At 38.0% G+C, this 21,777-nt stretch overlaps 1 pseudogene; it reads right to left on the bottom strand.

The window, feature by feature from the left end:
* Positions 1-451: 451 nt before the first annotated feature.
* LOC149265417 (antifungal protein ginkbilobin-like protein 1 pseudogene) lies at positions 452-883 on the bottom strand (annotated as a pseudogene).
* Positions 884-21,777: the final 20,894 nt, after the last annotated feature.

Raw genomic sequence — 21,777 nt, 5'->3', positions numbered from 1 at the left:
TTTTGATGTACCTTGAATTTTGATGTTCTTTTATTTCCTAGTCAATTTTATAAGAAATTTTGACATAAATTTCTCAAATTTACAATTTAATATCCAACACTGGTAAATAATCCAACACTCATAAATAATGAAATTAAAACTACATTTATATCCATGAAATCTATTTTAGAAACAATCTAAATATCTATTAAACTTAGATTAAAAAACAGTAAGAATTGCAAACTATTTAATCCAAACCCATTTAATATATTACATTGTAAGAACAAAATATCATGAATGAAAAACATTCGTGTTAATTAACGTAACGTAATCGACATTGACAGTAAACATTAAACATTCTACAACATTTACGTTGAAACACCACACATTCTGCAACATTGGAGAAATAGATAGATACGCTGGAGCTACATTGAAGAAATAGATAGCAACAATATCGCTATGAGACATATAATCAATAAAACCTGTACGTCTCATAACGCATGAAACAGCGTTTGTTATTGGCTTGAGCCCAAGCACCGATGGTCTGGCCGCAAGCGCTGGAGATGCAATTGGCGAGGTTGGTAAGGCAGGCCGTGCACTGAGACGAACCCCTTAACTCTTGGCAGACTCCTTGCCCGTAGGCTGGGGGAAAAACGTCCGTATTGGCAATCTGGTTGTAGTAGTCAATATTCGGGCTTCTACGGTCTGGAGTACCCTTCGAATACGTGTTTTCTTCCAGATCCGTGATTATGGCTGTCAGAGAAGCCTGTAGAGGACTGTTGTCTGGGTATGACGCGGTGTTACAGCTATGAGAGACACCCGTCGTGCAGTCTTCATTCTGCGCGCCCACCACTGCGAGTAGTAATATGAGAGGTAAACCAAAGCTAAATGAGCTGATCCTCATGGCTACCTCAAATGAAATAATAACAATTCCTTCAGATCACAAACGTTATTATTGCGATACTTATCAATCCCTGGAGGACGTCCCCCTTTTATGCCCTTGTGTTGTGTTGTGTTGGTAAGATAACATCCCTACAATGATGAATGATGGTGATTTCCTTATTTATTATGGATTTATTCCATTCTTTCACAGGCCAGTTGTCAAAATTATCTTTTTTTTTTATTTAATTTCATTAATATCCTTACTGGATTCATTAGGAGTTTTTTATACTCATTTTAAAATATTTAAAAAATTTATGTATTTTTCATGCTGGACCATTTTATAATTCAAAAAATTATGCATTTATCACACCCATATATATATATATATATATATATATAGATATATATTATTTTCATAACCATTTTATAATTCAAAAAATTATGAGTTTCTCACACCCATTTCAAAATATTGAAAAAAATTATGTATTTTCCCATATGTGACCATTTTATAATTCAAAAGACTGTGTTTCTCACACTTTACAATTTAGCAATGGTTCATATTTTAATTCATTATTTTGTAATTTATGATGGAAAATAAATAAGCAAATTGGTGGAATAATATAACTATCAATAATCATCAATCCGTAATAAGCATGAAAAGAAAAAATATAACTACTATTAATATCATTAAAATACTAATATTTTATTAATATTGTAAAAGTAAAAATATTATTTTTTCTGCACTTTAATATTGAAAGAAACATGAGCTAAGTATATACAGAATTTTTTGATTTTTTTTAATAATTACATCATAATATTCATTTTCCAAATATAACTTCTTATTATTATTTTTTAAAACTTTGATTTTATAATTTAATTATTAGAAATCATCTAGCTTAAAATAATTACATACATTAAATTTATCAAATATATCTAGAATAACTTAATTATTTAATTATGAATCTATCAAAATATAAATACTATTTTTATTGGAGAATTGTAAAGTTAAACTACATTATTTTTTTATTTTTTTGATATTTAAAGTGGATTTATTATTTTTCTTTTACTAAAATAAAATAATTTATATTAAATATTTAAATTATCAATTATATTAAAAATTATTTTTGATATTAATAATCTCAATCTATATAGATTCTATTTTAATGTTGGATTTAAAAATAGAATTAATTATATATTTAGTAACTGATGAGTTTCTCATACCCATTTCAAAATATTTAAAAAAATTATGTATTTCTTATACTAGACCATTTTATAATTCAAAAAACTTTGTGCTTCTCACACCCTATATATATATATATATATATATGGGTGTGAGAAGCACATAGTTTTTTGAATTATATATATATATATATATATATATGGGTTTGAGAAGCACATAGTTTTTTGAATTATAAAATGGTTATATATGATGATGATGATGATGATGATGATGATGATGTGGTGGTTAACATCCACTGAGACCAAACTTTGGTGTATCGGACCTAAAGAAACAAATTATTTAGTTTAATTTAAGATTTTATTTCTATGCTCAAAAAGCTTGGAGAGAAGCCTCCTGAGCTCACTATAATTTTGACATCATAAAAGGCTAGGAAGGTCAGTATTGCGACAAAGATTATGAAACTGAGATCTAATGTGGTTGTACGTGGGGCACTCTAAGAGGAAGTGATTTTCATCCTCGATGTTCCTATTCTCACAGAGATGGCAGATCTTTTCCATCCATGGTGTTTTAGGAAATGCCCAACAACCTGTTTCACTATGGAGCTCATGAGAGTTCATTCTAATCTTCGCTATATTAATTTTCTTCTTTGAGCTAGTTAAAATAGAGAGATACTTTTGATCTTCTAGTGTGTGGTTGATGACCTTCTTATAATAACTTAAATTTCTTTTAGCTGCTAAATCTTTCTCACACCACATTTTTCTTTGAACTTAGAAGTAACAATATTTTTAATGTTTTGCAATGCATCATTCTCGTTGATCCCCCAATAATTTAATCAGGTCCTCGTGTCTTTATACCACCCTCGTTTGAGCTTTAGGTGGTTTTGGCTGGAATTTAAAGCTAGCGTAGGAAGTTTATGGTCTCCTATGTTATTGAGTTTGTGCTTGTACAGCAAAATCCTAACCATAGTTAGGCTCTCAATAAGGAAAAGACCTACTTCTATAAGGAGAATAGGATAGGGTGTATTGCTTTTAATTTTCAGGTTATACGTTATAAAACGCTTCTGGATTTTCTCAATCTTTCTCCAAGATTCTCTAGAGACGCTGCAGCCCCAAACCTCACATCCATATAAGATAACAGGAGTGACTAAAGTTTCAAAGAGGAACTTCTTTTTATCTCGCATTACGAGGTTTGTCGTTTTACAATTATTTTCAAGACCAAAATAAGCTTTCCACCCCCCATTAATCCTTTTCTCAATGTTATAGTTCTAGTTGAGCTTGTGATGAATATCAATTCCTAGGTACTTGTAAGAATATACTTCCTCCAAGTTATTATTGTCATACATAAAATTAGCGTAAGTGTCCTTCTTGGATTTTATAATCATAACTATTTTTTTGTCAGTGTTAACAGTCATACCCATGGTAGAGCAGAAACCTTAAGAAGTCGAAGTTGCTTATCAAGATCAGATGGGCACATTGCAAGAAGAACAATATCGTCAGCATAGAGAAGAAGGATGACAACTATCCTACCTAAGATCGTGCCAACACATCCTGCTTCCTATAAATAACCTTCGAGCTTGTTGATGTAAATGCCAAATAGGGTAGGGGAGAGGGGGAATCATTGTTTAACTCTGATATTACACTTAATATCTTTCGACCACCCCTCATTGATCTTTAGCTTGGCAATTAAATTCTCGTATAACCTTATAGCGGCAACTCTCAACTTGAAAGGAACCTTTAGCTCTTCTAATCTATTCCAAAGGTTGTTTCTAGGAACTGTATCGAAAGCCTTTCTAAATTCCACAAAGCAACAAAAGAGATTGATTTATCATTACGACATTCCTCCACAATGATCCTAAGCGTAACGAGGTGGTTTGTTGTTGAGTGATGCCTTTTGAAACCCGCTTGCCCTTTAGCCCGCTTATCTTCACTTTCAAGCCATCTGCTCAACTTCTTTTCCAAAATACTACCATATAACTTGGCTAAGAGAGGGCTGATCATAATTGTTCGATAATTAGAGGGGTTATTTGTATCCCCACTTTTAAAAATAGGGATAATGAGGCTCTCAGTCCATGGTTTAGGGAACCCTTGCTTGACTGCTTGATTGAAAATCTTGTGGATGTGGGGGATGAGGACAGGACCTCCAATTTTTATGATTTCCACCTGGTAACCTTCAATGTCCTTAGCTTTCCCATTAGCCAGGCGTTTAACTCCAAACTCAATGTATTCTAAAGAGAAAACTTCTTTCGTTGTGAGCAGGGTTCCAAAGTTATCCATGACATTTGGAGATTCATAAAGCTTTTTAAGATAGGGATTCCAATCGTGTAGAGCAATTTTATTATTATCTTTAGTTTTCCTAGTCAAAATCTACCTCCAAAATTTCTTAGGAGATACCTTAGAGAGGTGTAAGAGATTCTCTTGTCTTTTACGAATGTACTGCCTCTTTTTCCTTTTAGTTAGGGCTTTGTATATTTTTATCTTGCCCATTTTAAGAGATTCATCAACAACTTCCTTAATTGCTCTCCTCACACTTTTACAATCTTTGTCATACCATGGGTTGGTTTTGCTATTTATTTTATTATTTGAAACTTCAACTAAGAACTTGTTAATAGAATATGAGAGGGTTGTAGTAAAATTATGATAGAGGTCTTCTATGTTGTCTATACTAGATAAAGGAAGCAAATTAGTTTTTAATTCATTTAGAAAGAGATCGCTTTTATTTCTATCAAATATTAAGTTCTTTTGGCTATAAGGATTATTTTCTATGGGATCTCTATGCATGACAAAATTGAGAGTTATAAGTAAAGGCCTATGATCAGAGTCAAGCTCGTGGTCGTTTAAGATGTCAAAATTTATTATTTCATTGTATAAAGGGAGATCAGAAATAACATAGTCTACCACGCTGCTACCAAGCCCATGGATGCAGGTCATCTAGCTAGAATTGGGCCACTTCTTTAGACCATTGCAAATTATGAGATCATGAGCACTACAGAGCTTGACTAGCTCCGACCCAAACAAATTCTCCCTGAGGTATTTAGAGCTCCTTTTGTACCTACTAGCCAGAGTAGGGTCTTCATCTAACCAAAGAGGATTAGGGTTGGAATGATTGCTTAGAATAATAGCTTGGTTGCTTGAAGTTTGAGCATTAAAGTCTCCTATTAAAAGGATATTACCTTCATTCCTTAGGATAGAAATATCATTCTCTAAACCATTGTAAGGACTATTTTTATCTAGATTCTTCTTCTTATAGAAGTTAGAATTGATGGGGGGAAAATAACATATTGCTATGTAGGTCTTTTTATTATTAATGTCACTGATCTCTATCCAAATATATTGCTTGTAAGGGTCGTTTTTATAAATCCTAGCATGGGGGTAGATGTTCTTCTTAATGTAACAAGTTACTCCCCCAATGCCTCTATAGGAGGATCGCTTGTTCCAGGTAGACCATAGCATAAAGCCATCTTTGTTAGGGACCTTAGATTCTTCGTTTTCCCAAGTTTCAACAAGAAAAATAATATCAACATTGTTTGAGATCCAACTTAGCTTGGGGCCTTTGTTCCATGGAAAACCCCGACAGTTCCAAGAAAAAATCTGAAGCATGTTGAATTGCTATTTATTACGATATTTTTTGTTTCTATCTCGAATAAAGGCTTTTCTATTTCTGATTATTTCCCATTTTCCTTCCTTTCTAGCTTCTTTTACCTTTTGAACCTCCTTTCTTAATTTTGCTTGATCTTCTAGAATGAGATCTTCATTTATAAATATTCTCATTCCTTTTAGACTTGAGGTTTTACTAAGTATGTCATACTTATGATCAGTAGAGCTCACCTTTATTCGAATCAGTCTTCCTTTATTCTCTATTAATTTTCCCAACCTTATTGCTTCTGTGAAACACGTTGTTTCAATTTGTAATCTATTATGTAGTTCTGTCTGGGCTATGGCTAAAGTATCCTCATCTACCTCCTCTTTTAAACCAAATATTATAAGGTTCAAGGCCCTTTCATTACACTCATGGTCTAATTCTACTAATTTTTTCATTTCATCTTTAATTGGTTTGATATCTAATTTATCTACCACATTATTTAGGGCGAGGAAGCTACTAACTTTTGCTTCTAGTTCTTTAATCATGTCCTTCATTTTAAAACTCTCTAAAGTGTCAGCATCTCTTGGCTGGGATGTTTGGTTAGTATCTTGGTTTTGTTTTTCTATAACCTGCAACCAAGTCTCTATTGCCTCCATTTTATTCTCCAATAGTTCTATTTAATTTTCTATTTGTTTTTGGATTGTGTCTTCAAGAGATGAATTTTTTTTTTCCAGCATGGCTTCTAACTCTGTTTGTAGCTTGACTTGTTTTTCTTCTCTACATTTCTCTAAAGACTCTATATACTCATAAAGGCCTTGTAGAGTAACTGTGCTAGGTCTTCCTTTGGTAATCTTTGGTAGTTGTGGTGAAATATTCATACTTGAAAATATATGAGAAAATATGTATTAGAAAAATATAAGGAGTGTGTGCACCTAATATCAACAAATCTGACTGCAGATCGCATGTGCCCACCGCAACTCGCAAACCTAATTGGATCGGGAGCAATATTCTCGAAAACAATGGTCATTGCAATTTGGACAAGAAAAGGATAATTTTATAAGAGCGGAAACCCTAGAGCTGAAATTGAAACCCTGGAGTGCATCGACTATTGCACTATTCTCTGAAGGGGGTTCAAAGTGTCGTGGTATTTCCTCTTGTTCGTTTGGTCTAAGGCCTAGAGCAATTTTCTCGAAAAACAATGGCTGCTGCAATGTGCCTTACTTCACTAGTTCTAAAATGAATGATTAATCCACTAATTTGCAACACAGTTTTGTGAGCCTCAAAATGCAAGTTTTAAAAGAGTAATATGAGATTCAAAATGCAATCTTCTCCTAATACGAGCTTAGTAATGCGAACCTCGGAACGCGAGCTTTAGAATGTAGGCCTCAAAGTGGTAATGTGAGTTTTAGAATGTGAGCCTTAGAATGCGATCTATGAGCCTCAGAATGCTAGGAACTAGAGCGAATATATAGACTCAGAACCAAAGCAAGTATATGGTTTAGAATTGGTTTTAGACAGCCGAGTTTAGAAGATATATATACCACATGCACCCAAGATCACCGAAGATACTAATATATAAACACATAATGTCGAGTTTAGAATGCTGAGTATATGGTTTAGAATTGGTTTCAGACCACCAAGTTCAGAAGATATATATACCATGCGCACCCAAGATCATCGAAGAGACCGATATATAAACACAGAATGCCGAATTCACAATGTTGAGTATATGGTTTAGAATTGGTTTATAAACACAGAATGTCGAGTTCAGAATGCCGAGTATATACCACTACAAGAGCACAACAATATCATAACCATTTTATAATTCAAAAAACTATGCATTTCTCACACCCATTTCAAAATATTGAAAAAAATTATATATTTCCCATATGTGACCATTTTATAATTCAAAAGACTATGTGTTTCTCACACTTCACAATTTAGCAGTGATTCAAATTTTAATTCATTATTTTGTAATTTATGATTTAAAATAAATAAACAAATTCGTGGAATGATATAACTATCAATAATCATCAAACAATAATAAGCACGAAAAGAAAAAATATAACTACTATTAATATCATTAAAATACTAATATTTTATTAATATTGTAAAAGTAAAAATATTATTTTTTCTACACTTTAATACTGAAAAAAAACATGGATTTTTTAATTTTTTTTTAAAATAATTACATCATAATATTAATTTTCAAAATATAACTTCTTATTATTATTTTTTTAACTTTGATTTTTATAATTTAATTATCAAAAATCATCTAGCTTAAAAATAATTACATACATTAAATTGATCAAATATATGTCTAGAATAACTAAATTATTTAATTATGTATCTATCAAAATATAAATACTATTTTTATTGGACAATGATACTTATATGATACTTATATGAAATTCCTATGATACCACTCATATAAAGTATCATATAAATTCTCCATGATCTTCTAAGGGCCTAGATTTTGCTGAGCACCACTTTAGAGAGAGTGTCTATAATAGTGTTCCTTTCGTTCTAGATGTGACAATAAGAAATATGATGAGAACCATGTTTCCGTTGTAAGATATCTTCAATAGTAGGTATCATTGTGTGTCTCTCTGTGACATACCTCCTTGACCCAACCTAATAATGATCACCTAATATGCTCCCATTACTAAATTCAAGTTCGATTAATTTAGTTTTAGTAGTTGTCACATGCATAATTATTCAGTTATCTCATAAACAAAAATAACACATGCAATTATACCTGTCATGCGGAAAGAGTCTTTAGTGCGGACACAACCGACCTCCCTAGAAGCAAAAGCTTTCTAGTGACAAACAAGACAAATAAATCCTACCTTTCTCTAAACATGCATTGCAAATACAAGTAATCAGGGGATCTTTAACATACCTTTAGTCCAACGCTTTGTCGTAGTCCAGCCTCGCCGATCCGGATGAGCTCCTCCTTCTCTTTGAAACCTGCATTCGCTAACAAGCCAAAATATTAAATAGCACATGATAAACTCATAAAACAATACATATCTATCATATAGACCAAGGAGTATATGAAAAAAAGCATGAATAACAATCTGTTGAGAAAAATAAGTTCATTTGCATTAAAAGGTAACAAAAGGAACCATTACAACCTGAGCCTTGGTGTTGTGCAAGTCCCTCCTAGGGTCCAGCAAGAGCTTTCCTTTACTTTGATCAGCTCACCCACTCTCAAATAAGGCTAGGAAAGGATGGGAATCTCTCCTCTCAAGCTTTACAAGGGAGTCCTAATTCTAGCAGCATCTACCCTTAGGAATGTTCAGCTTTCAACCTCCCCTCCCTCTGGCCCAATGCCTGTATTTATAGTGCTCTAGAGGAAGTTATTTAGGTCCACGATCAATGGGATAAGCCCCTCTTTGGATGGGATAGCTCCCCTCTTGATGGGATAAGTTCCTCTTTGGTAGGGATACATGAACCATCTGGAGGCGCTTCATACACGTCAAACAAGCTTCTAGAATGCTCTAGAAATGACCACAAGTAACTTTTTTGGAGTGAAACTTGCGCCTTTTGACCTTTACAGGAGTACGCACCCATTGCTTTACATACAGGGCATACAAGTACGCAGGTATTGTGAAGTTGGAGTGCGTACACGCAGATAAGGCTAAGAGAAACTGCGTACCCAGAGATATATAGATTTTTAATGACTTTCTCTCTTTCTTGAAGTTTGACATGGAGAGCAGAGGTATGAGGCTTGCCAAGGAGGATAGTATGACAGTTGATGGAGCCATACTAACTGCAAATAGTCATGGTGAAAAATTTTAGTGTAACAGATTGCCCCCTAAAGTGCGAAGCCTGTAGTAGATTAGGGTTTCATATCATCTAGTAAGGGTGAAGTACTTTATCATTTCAAGGATTATCTTGTGGAGAGCACAGTCGGAACCTGCAAGTATTCAAAACAGAATACATATATATGATCATATCATCGCTGAGGTAGGCATTCCCATACTCAGATTGAAAACTTTAACTAATTGACTATCTACTGCTCTGGTACAGGAATGATTCTGCAGTACATCATAATCATAGACTTTTGTAGACACAATATGGACGCAGCCATCTGTTTATGATTAGTCTACTGTATAATGAATACAAAACTCCTCGCAGCCTGGATGGTGGAAACTAGATCCAGGGTCTTCATTTCTACTTCCCAAATAGGTACGATTCTGTCCATGCGAATAAATGAGTTGATGTCGAACATGGTAGAAACCACTTGATTACCAGTCAATGATGTAAACTGTTAACAAGCGTGAGAGAGACCACCAGTGATGTCAATGGTTCTCAAAGTACTCAGTACAATCCATGAGATGTGAATGAATGAGTTGATGTCGAACATTTCACAGAATCCTTCGATCGAAAGTCAATGATGTAAACTTTCGTCAAAGGCGAGAAACCTGCCATTGATGCATGAAGACTTGAAGGTACTGACGATTCCTAGGTCATCTTTCTAGATAATGTGCTGATGTCGATAGAAAGCGACCCGTTGCAGGCAAGCCCACAACACGAAATCATAGATCAAGTTGAAGAAATGTAGCTGTAAGGACTGACTCAGGGATGGTCAAAATGGATGACGAGTATTTTGCAGATGAATGTTTATTGCAGAGACCTCTTGAACACATAATGACATGACAGATGGCTTGGTGATATTTGACCCAAAGTTAATACCCGGCTAAAGACTTTCAATGTGGCTTGATCAACTGTGAGGCAAAGGATTTCCCAACCCAGGTGAATGAAAAGTGTCATGTTCAAGAGCGGTAATAAGGCTTCTTCTGAGACAAAGGATAACAAATGGGCTCATTTTTCTCTCTTTTCCCCCACCATTTCTGGCAAGTACCTCTTTATTTTTTACAAGCTTGAGGAGAATAACATATGCTTGATTATAAGCTCATCCTTCGGATGAGTCCAACTTAGTTTTGATTCGAACCCTAAGAAGGAGCAGTCTGTTCCTGTTTGTAATCGAACAGGTCCTTTACTGTGAAATTTTAACGAGTCCAATATAGGCGAAACTCGACGTTTTTCATTTTTAGAGAGTCTGAAAAAACTTAAGAAGACTCCAGGTTGAACTTTTTCGTAAAGTTGTGTCTCCCAAGCCCAAAAAAGTATAAAATAATACTTGAGAGAACCGCTTAGTCTTGCGACCAAGGAGTACTTTCATGATTAGTGCCTTTCACCTGAAAAGTAAAAAGCGATCAAGGACACGTCATTTTATTTCCGTATCGAGTTTGAAACAATAAAAACCCCGCAATCTTTTCATGTTTTTACGGTCAGAAAAGAGCTATAAGGGGACCGTCTTTTAATTCCGTTTTAACGAGTGTAAAAGAAACGCTCGACAATATTTTCATGTTTTAGGAGTCAGAAAAGGGCTTAAAAGATGACTCTGATGTTTTGGTTCATGAAAAATGATAATTTTCCCTGAAAGTCCTTTTGTCCTGCACAAAAACGACACATTACTCATACCTGTTTAAGATAAGAAAAAATGCATTGATAAATATCTTTCCATGGTGAAAAATAAACAAACTTAGCATTCATTTATCCAAAAAACCTATAAAAAGACTTTTTACCATGTCATTTTTACCATTTTACTGTTGAAGGAGAGAAAAGGGCTTTTGGCAAGAAACTTCCCGTGGACTTTGCGGAGAATCCGACCGTCGGAATCGAGTGTCGTCTCTTTCAGGTATTTCACAACATCCTCCTCTTTGTTTTCATCGGTTTAGAATTTCATTTTAAGCCTTAGGTTGATTTTTTGAGGGTTTTGGGGTTTTAGGATCCGCCTTTCGGGGTACGCAAGTGCCCCATGGGCGACCTGCGTACCTCGACATTTTCGTTAATGGGAAAAAGGCCGGAGTACGCAGCCTACCTTCAGAACAGCTGCGTCCCCACGCTCTGTTTCTGAACAGGGGGTGCGTACTCCGCGCAAAGTGAATTAAAAATGCTAAATCTCAAAACTAAACCATCAATTTTTGATTTAATGAATTCTAATGAATGTTTTCTGGTGTGTATATTGCCCACCATGCTTGATTGGCGCGAAAGAGAACACGAAGATGTCGATTTGGCCGCAATAGATCATCAACCCTCCATTGATGCTTTGAAGGCATGCGGTCTCTACAAATACTGGGCCATACCTGCCATGAGGGCCCAGGTGCGATTCTTAGAATGGCTGGTTGAAAGGTGGAACGTTCAGGATCAATGCTTCTACATCAGAGGGCACCAGCTCGAGATAGAGCCCTTAGACATATATTTTCTCACTGGTTTGCCTAATAGGGGCGAGCAACTGACTCTGTCCGGGACTAGGCCGGGTGGCCAATCCCTTGCTAGCCTCCGGCTAGAGTGGTGCAACAATCAAAACAAGGAGAAAGGGATAGAAATCAAATACATATCCCTTCCTGAACTTATGGTAATTTACCAGACTCTGCGGCGCAGCCACTTTACATATTGCCACCGGGTCCCAAATGCGGATGGCGATAGATTGCTACCGAGGCACCACTTTCAATTGGTGTGACGCTGTGTTGGCCAATATGAAGGGCCAACTGACTAGGGCAAAGAACGGGCAACTAAAGACCTTTGGGTATGGGCCTCTAGTTGTGAGCTTTGCCCTAGAGAGGGTTCCGATGCTGATCCCACAGCATCTCACTGTTGCAGCTGGGCCTCCTTGGGAGCCAAAGTTGATGCGATGGGTTGCGGCGATGGCCCAACATCCTGATGAGGGAGCGGGAGTTGTCCAATTTCCTGCGGGTTACTTTCACTGGTTGGAGGACCAGGTCTTTGCGATCCAGGATATTCCTTATGCCGGAGTAGATTTTCGCGGTGATCCGGACATGGTTCTTCCACAGGGAGAACAATGGGACGACAAAGGTACTTCATTCTTCACAAGTTTTTAAATTATTTACTTTTTTTTTATATATCATCTCAAAACTGACAGTGACAAATTTCAAAATGCAGATGTAGGTCCACAGCGTCCGGCCAATCTCCGGCCATTCGAGAGAAGAGTACCAGTTGCACCAGCACCGGCCCCACAGGATGTGGCCGCAGAGACCTTAGCCGTGCTGGAACAGGACCTAGAGCATCTCACGGCGGACATACCAGAGATGACTATAGACGATATTCCTATCCGACTTTAGCGCTATGTGGTCGCAGTCCCAGGACCTTTCAAGAGGTTCCTGTGTAGGGTACCACGGGCAGTGGTCTCGTATAGAGAGCACCGCCAGTGATTAGCTAGTCACTTTTTGTAGACACATGTGACATTTTGGTTTTCTGTACTTATCATTTTTGCCGATCATAAGGTGTTTTTCAACCTATGATGGAAGACGATGTATATTTTTGACACACTCCTATCTATATATATATATACCATTATTACCGGCTTATCTTGTTAAACATGTATGATGAAATGTTTTTGAATTTACATTTATGATTATCGCAAATGTCTGTCTAGCATTCGAGAAGCAATTGCATCTGCTAATGTATTTAATGACCTTGGAATATGCTGATATTCAATGTAATCAAATTCACGTTCCAAGAGGCGCACTCTAAAAAATAACCTTAATAACACTGGATTCCTAATGGCATATACTCTATTAAGCTGTAATACAACGAGTTCAGAATCTAACCTCACTATCAAACTCCGAATCCCAAATGAAATAGATTCAGATAATAACTCAATCATTGCACTGTATTCTGCAATGTTGTTTGTTGTCTGACCGAGGCTCACCCCATGCATAGAAACTAACTCGTCAGAGGGCGAATAGATAACCCAAGCTACGGAAGAGATATTTCGTGTACTACGACAAGCACCATCAGCAAATCGGAAAGAGTCGTTAGTGCGGACACAACGGACCTCCCTAGAAGCAAAAGCTTTCTAGTGACAAACAAGACAAATAAATCCTACCTTTCTCTAAACATGCATTGAAAATACGAGTAATCAGGGGATCTTTAACATACCTTTAGTCCAACGCTTTGTCGTAGTCTAGCCTCGCCGATCTGGATGAGCTCCTCCTTCTCTTTGAAACCTGCATTCACTAACAAGCCAAAAGATTAAATAGCACCTGGTAAACTCATAAAACAATACATATCTATCATATAGACCAAGGAGTATATGAAACAAACCATGAATAACAATCTGTTGAGAAAAATAAGTTCATTTGCATTAAACGGTAACAAAAGGAACCATTACAACCTGAGCCTTGGTGTTGTGCAAGTCCCTCCTAGGGTCCAGCAAGAGTTTTCCTTTACTTTGATCAGCTCACCCACTCTCAAATAAGGCTAGGAAAGGATGGGAATCTCTCCTCTCAAGCTTTACAAAGGAGTCCTAATTCCAGCAGCATCTACCGTTAGGAATGTTCAGCTTTCAACCTAGGAAGCCTGTAGTAGATTAGGATTTCATATCATCTAGGAAGGGTGAAGTACTTTATCATTTCGAGGATTATCTTGTGGAGAGCCCAGTCGGAACCTGCAAGTATTCAACACAAAATACATATATATGATCATATCATCGCTGAGGTAGGCATTCCCATACTCAGATTGAAAGCTTTAACTAATTGACAATCTACTGCTCTGATACAGGAATGATTCTGCAGTACATCATAATCATAAACTTTTGTAGACACAGTATGGACGCAGCCATCTGTTTATGATTAGTCTACTGTATAATGAATACAAAACTCCTCGCATCCTGGATGGTGGAAACTAGATCCAGGGTCTTCATTTCTACTTTCCGAACAGGTACGATTCTATCCATACGAATAAATGAGTTGATGTCCAACATGGTAGAAACCACTTGATTACCAGTCAATGATGTAAACTGTTAACAAGCGTGAGAGAGACCACTAGTGATGTCAATGGTTCTCAAAGTACCCAGTACAATCCATGAGATGTGAATGAATGAGTTGATGTCGAACATTTCACGGAATCTTTCGATCGAAATTCAATGATGTAAATTGTCGTCAAAGGCGAGAAACCTGCCATTGATGCATGCAGACTTCAAGGTACTGACGATTCCTAGGTCATCTTTCTAGATAATGTGTTGATGTCGATAGAAAGCGACTCGTTCCAGGAAAGCCCACAACACGAAATCATAGATCAAGTTTAAGAAATGTAGTTGTAAGGACTGACTCAGGGATGGTCAAAATGGATGACGAGTATTTTGCAGATGAATTTTTATTGCAGAGACCTCTTGAACACATAACGACACGACAGATGGCTTGGTGATATTTGACCCAAAGTTAATACCCGGCTAAAGACTTTCAATGTGGCTTGATCAACTGTGAGGCAAAGGATTTCCCAACCCACGTGAATGAAAAGTGTCGTGTTCAAGAGCGGTAATAAGGCTTCTTCTGAGACAAAGGATAACAAATGGGCTCATTTTTCTCTCTTTTCCCCCACCATTTCTGGCAAGTACCTCTTTATTTTTTACAAGCTTGAGGAGGATAACATATGCTTGATTATAAGCTCATCCTTCGGATGAGTCCAACTTAGTTTTGATTCGAACCCTAAGAAGGAGCAGTCCGTTCCTGTTTGTAATCGAACAAGTCCATTCCTGTTTGTAATCGAACAGGTCCTTTACTGGGAAATTTTAACAAGTCCAGTATAGGAGAAACTCGGCGTTTTTCATTTTTAGAGAGTCTGAAAAAACTTAAGAAGACTCCAGGTTGAACTTTTTCGTAAAGTCGTGTCTCCCAAACCCGAAAAAGTATAAAATAATACTTGAGAGAACCGCTTAGTCTTGCGACCAAGGAGTACTTTCATGATTAGTGCCTTTCACCTGAAAAGTAAAAAGCGATCAAGGACACGTCGTTTTATTTCCGTATCGAGTTTGAAACAACAAAAACTCGGCAATCTTTTCCTGTTTTTACGGTCAGAAAAGAGTTATAAGGGGACCGTCTTTTAATTCTGTTTTAACGAGTGTAAAAGAAATGCTCGACAATATTTTCATGTTTTAGGAGTCAGAAAAGGGTTTAAAAGATGACTCTGATGTTTTGGTTCATGAAAAATGATAATTTTCCCTGAAAGTCCTTTTGTCCTGCACAAAAACGACACATTACTCATACCTGTTTAAGATAAGCAAAAATGCATTGAGAAATATCTTTCCATGGTGAAAAATAAACAAACTTAGCATTCATTTATCCAAAAAACCTATAAAAAGACCTTTTACCATGTCATTTTTACCATTTTACTGTTGAAGGAGAGAAAAGGGCTTTTGGCAAGAAACTTCCCGTGGACTTTGTGAAGAATCCGACCGTCGGAATCGAGTGCCGTCTCTTTCAAGTATTTCAAAACATCCTCCTCTTTGTTTTCATCGGTTTAGAATTTCATTTTAAGCCTTAGGTTGATTTTTTGAGGGTTTTGGGGTTTTAGGATCCGCCTTTCGGGGTACGCAGGTGCCCCATGGGCGACCTGCGTACCCCGACATTTTCGTTAATGGGAAAAAGGCCGGAGTACGCAGCCTACCTTCAGAATAGCTGCGTCCCCACACTCTGTTTCTGAACACGGGGTGCGTACTCCGCGCAAATTGAATTAAAAACCCTAAATCTCAAAACTAAACCATCAATTTTTGATTTAATGAATTCTAATGAATGTTTTCTGGTGTGTAGATTGCCCACCATTCTTGATTGGCGCGAAAGAGAACACGAAGATGTCGATTTGGCCGCAATAGATCATCAACCCTCCATTGATGCTTTGAAGGCATGCGGTCTCTACAAATACTGGGCCATACCTGGCATGAGGGCCCAGGTGCGATTCTTAGAATGGCTGGTTGAAAGGTGGAACGTTCAGGATCAATGCTTCTACATCGGAGGGCACCAGCTCGAGATAGAGCCCTCAGACATATATTTTCTCACTGGTTTGCCTAATAGGGGCGAGCAACTGACTCTGTCCGGGACTAGGCCGGGTGGCCAATCCCTTGCTAGCCTCCGGCTAGAGTGGTGCAACAATCAAAACAAGGAGAAAGGGATAGAAATCAAATACATATCCCTGCCTGAACTTATGGTAATTGCCTTGACAGTTACCAGACTCTGCAGCGCAGCCGCTTTGCATATTGCCACCGGGTCCCAAATGCGGATGGCGATAGATTGCTACCGAGGCACCATTTTCAATTGGTGTGACACTGTGTTGGCCAATATGAAGGGCCAACTGACTAGGCAAAGAATGGGCAACTAAAGACCTTTGGGTGTGGGCCTCTAGTTGTGAGCTTTGCCCTAGAGAGGGTTCCGATGCTGATACCACAGCATCTCACTATTGCAGCTGGGCCTCCTCAGGAGCCAAAGTTGATGCGATGGGTTGCGGTGATGGCCCGACATCCTGATGAGGGAGCGGGACTTGTCCGATTTCCTGCGGGTTACTTTCACTGGTTGGAGGACCAGGTCTTTGCGATCCAGGATTTTCCTTATGCCAGAGTAGATTTTCGCGGTGATCCGGACATGGTTCTTCCACAGGGAGGACAATGGGACGACAGAGGTACTTCATTCTTCACAAGTTTTTAAATTATTTACTTTTTTTTTTATATATCGTCTCAAAACTAACAGTGACAAATTTCAAAATGCAGATGTAGGTCCACAGCGTCTGGCCAATCTCCGACCATTCGAGAGAAGAGTACCAGTTGCACCAGCACCGACCCCACAGGATGCGGCCGCAGAGACCTTAGCCGAGCTGGAACAGGACCTAGAGCGTCTCACGGCAGACATACCAGAGACGACTATAGACGATATTCCTATCTGACTTTAGCGCTATGTGGTCACAGTCGCAGGACCTTTCAGGAGGTTCCTGTGTAGGGTAGCGCGGGCAGTGGTCTCGTATAGAGAGCACCGCCAGTGATTGGCTAGTCACTTTTTGTAGACACATGTGACATTTTGGTTTTTTGTACTTATCATTTTTGCCGATCATAAGGTGTTTTTCAACCTATGATGGAAGACGATGTATATTTTTGACACACTCCTATCTATATATATATCATTATTACCGGCTTATCTTGTTAAACATGTATGATGAAATGTTTTTGAATTTACATTTATGATTATCGCAAATGTCTGTCTAGCATTCGAGAAGCAATTGCATCTGCTAATGTATTTAATGACCTTGGAATATGTTGATATTCAATGTAATCAAATTCACATTCCAAGAGGCGCACTCTCAAAAATAACCTTAATAACACTGGATTCCTAATGGCATATACTCTATTAAGTTGTAATACAACGAGTTCAGAATCTAACCTCACTATCAAACTCCGAATCCCAAATGAAATAGATTCAGATAATAACTCAATCACTGCACTGTATTCTGCAATGTTGTTTGTTGTCTGACCGAGGCTCACCCCATGCATAGAAACTAACTCGTCAGAGGGTGAATAGATAACCCAAGCTACAGAAGAGATATTCTGTGTACTACGACAAGCACCATCAGCAAATCGGAAAGAGTCGTTAGTGCGGACACAACCGACCTCCCTAGAAGCAAAAGCTTTCTAGTGACAAACAAGACAAATAAATCCTACCTTTCTCTAAACATGCATTGCAAATACAAGTAATCAGGGGATCTTTAACATACCTTTAGTCCAACGCTTTGTCTTAGTCCAGCCTCGCCGATCCGGATGAGCTCCTCCTTCTCTTTGAAACCCGCATTCACTAACAAGCCAAAAGATTAAATAGCACCTGATAAACTCATAAAACAATACATATTTATCATATAGACCAAGGAGTATATGAAACAAACCATGAATAACAATCTGTTGAGAAAAATAAGTTCATTTGCATTAAAAGGTAACAAAAGGAACCATTACAACCTGAGCCTTGGTGTTGTGCAAGTCCCTCCTAGGGTCCAGCAAGAGTTTTCCTTTACTTTGATCAGCTCACCCACTCTCAAATAAGGCTAGGAAAGGATGAGAATCTCTCCTCTCAAGCTTTACAAAGGAGTCCTAATTCCAGTAGCATCTAACCTTAGGAATGTTCAGCTTTCAACCCAGGAAGCCTATAGTAGATTAGGGTTTCATATCATTTAGGAAGGGTGAAGTACTTTATCATTTCAAGGATTATCTTGTGGAGAGCCCAGTCGGAACCTGCAAGTATTCAACACAAAATACATATATATGATCATATCATCGCTGAGGTAGGCATTCCCATACTCAGATTGAAAACTTTAACTAATTGACTATCTACTGCTCTGATAAAGGAATGATTCTGCAGTACATCATAATCATAGACTTTTGTAGACACAGTATGGACGCAGCCATCTGTTTATGATTAGTCTACTGTATAATGAATACAAAACTCCTCGCATCCTGGATGGTGGAAACTAGATCCAGGGTCTTCATTTCTACTTCCCGAACAGGTACGATTCTATCCATGCGAATAAATGAGTTGATGTCAAACATGGTAGAAACCACTTGATTACCAGTCAATGATGTAAATTGTTAACAAGCGTGAGAGAGACCACCAGTGATGTCAATGGTTCTCAAAGTACCCAGTACAATCCATGAGATGTGAATGAATGAGTTGATGTCGAACATTTCACGGAATCCTTCGATCGAAATTCAATGATGTAAACTGTCGTCAAAGGCGAGAAACCTGCCATTGATGCATGCAAAATTCAAGGTACTGACGATTCCTAGGTCATCTTTCTAGATAATGTGCTGATGTCGATAGAAAGCGACCCGTTGCAGGCAAGCCCACAACACGAAATCATAGATCAAGTTGAAGAATGTAGCTGTAAGGACTGACTCAGGGATGGTCAAAATGGATGACGAGTATTTTGCAGATGAATGTTTATTGCAGAGACCTCTTGAACACATAACGACACGACAGATGGCTTGGTGATATTTGACCCAAAGTTAATACCTAGCTAAAGACTTTCAATGTGGCTTGATCAACTGTGAGGCAAAGGATTTCCCAACCCAGGTGAATGAAAAGTGTCGTGTTCAAGAGCGGTAATAAGGCTTCTTCTGAGACAAAGGATAACAAATGGGCTCATTTTTCTCTCTTTTCCCCCACCATTTTTGGCAAGTACCTCTTTATTTTTTACAAGCTTGAGGAGGATAACATATGATTGATTATAAGCTCATCCTTCGGATGAGTCCAACTTAGTTTTGATTCGAACCCTAATAAGGAGCGGTCCGTTCCTCTTTGTAATCGAACAGGTCCTTTACTGTGAAATTTTAACGAGTCCAGTATAGGAGAAACTCGGCGTTTTTCATTTTTAGAGAGTCTGAAAAAACTTAAGAAGACTCTAGGTTGAACTTTTTCGTAAAGTTGTGTCTCCCAAGCCCGAAAAAGTATAAAATAATACTTGAGTGAACCGCTTCGTCTTGCGACCAAGGAGTACTTTCATGATTAGTGCCTTTCACCTGAAAAGTAAAAAGCGATCAAGGACATGTCGTTTTATTTCCGTATCGAGTTTGAAACGACAAAAACCCGGCAATCTTTTCATGTTTTTACGGTCAGAAAAGAGCTATAAGGGGACCATATTTTAATTCCGTTTTAACGAGTGTAAAAGAAACGCTCGGCAATCTTTTCATGTTTTAGGAGTTAGAAAAGGGCTTAAAAGATGACTCTGATGTTTTGGTTCATGAAAAATGATAATTTTCCGTGAAAGTCCTTTTGTCCTGCACAAAAACGACACATTACTCATACCTGTTTAAGATAAGCAAAAATGCATTGAGAAATATCTTTCCATGGTGAAAAATAAACAAACTTAGCATTCATTTATCCAAAAAACCTATAAAAAGACCTTTTACCATGTCTTTTTTACCATTTTACTGTTGAAGGAGAGAAAAGGGCTTTTGGCAAGAAACTTCCCGTGGACTTTGCGGAGAATCTGACCGTCGGAATCTTGTGCCATCTCTTTCAGGTATTTCACAACATCGTCCTCTTTGTTTTCATCCGTTTAGAATTTCATTTTAAGCATTAGGTTGATTTTTTGAGGGTTTTGGGGTTTTAGGATCCGCCTTTCGGGGTAAGGAGGTGCCCCATGGGCGACCTGCGTACCCTAACATTTTCGTTAATGGGAAAAAGGCCGGAGTACGCAGCCTACCTTCAGAACAACTCCGTCCCCACGCTCTGTTTCTGAACGCGGGGTGCGTACTCCACACAAAGTGAATTAAAAACCCTAAATCTTAAAACTAAACCATCAATTTTTGATTTAATGAATTCTAATGAATGTTTTTTGGTGTGTAGATTGCCCACCATGCTTGATTGGCGTGAAAGAGAACACGAAGATGTCGATTTGGCCGCAATAGATCATCAACCCTCCATTGATGCTTTGAAGGCATGCGGTCTCTACAAATACTGGGTCATACCTGGCATGAGGGCCCAGGTGCGATTCTTAGAATGGCTGGTTGAAAGGTGGAATGTTCAGGATCAATGCTTCTACATCGGAGGGCACCAGCTCGAGATAGAGCCCTTAGACATATATTTTATCACTGGTTTGCCTAATAGGGGCGAGCAACTGACTCTGTCCGGGACTAGGTCGGGTGGCCAATCCCTTGCTAGCCTTCGGCTAGAGTGGTGCACCAATCAGAACCAGGAGAAAGGGATAGAAATCAAATACATATCCATGCCTGAACTTATGGTAATTGCCTTTACAGTTACTAGACTCTGCAGCGCAGCCGCTTTGTAGATGTAGGTCCACAGCGTCTGGCCAATCTCCGGCCATTCGAGAGAAGAGTACCAGTTGCACCAGCGTCGGCCCCACAGGATGCGGCCGCAGAGACCTTAGCCGAGCTGGAACAGGACCTAGAGCGTCTCACGGCGGACATACCAGAGACGACTATAGACGATATTCCTATCCGACTTCAGCCCTATGTGGTCGCAGTCCCAGGACCTTTCAGGAGGTTCCTGTGTAGGGTAGCGTGGGTAGTGGTCTCATATAGAGAGCACCACCAGTGATTGGCTAGTCACTTTTTGTAGACAAATGTGACATTTTGGTTTTTTGTACTTATCATTTTTGCCGATCATAAGGTGTTTTTCAACCTATGATCGAAGACGATGTATATTTTTGACACACTCCTATCTATATATATATCATTATTACCGGCTTATCTTGTTAAACATGTATGATGAAATGTTTTTGAATTTACATTTATGATTATCGCAAATGTCTGTCTAGCATTCGAGAAGCAATTGCATCTGCTAATGTATTTAATG

Source organism: Pinus tabuliformis, chromosome 6, assembly GCF_031772625.1.
Source record: "Pinus tabuliformis cultivar Carrire ecotype Pingquan chromosome 6, CPIR1, whole genome shotgun sequence".
Taxonomy (NCBI): Eukaryota; Viridiplantae; Streptophyta; class Pinopsida; order Pinales; family Pinaceae; genus Pinus; species Pinus tabuliformis.
The sequence above is the reverse complement of the archived record's forward strand: the minus strand, read 5'-3'. Positions and strand labels throughout refer to the sequence as shown.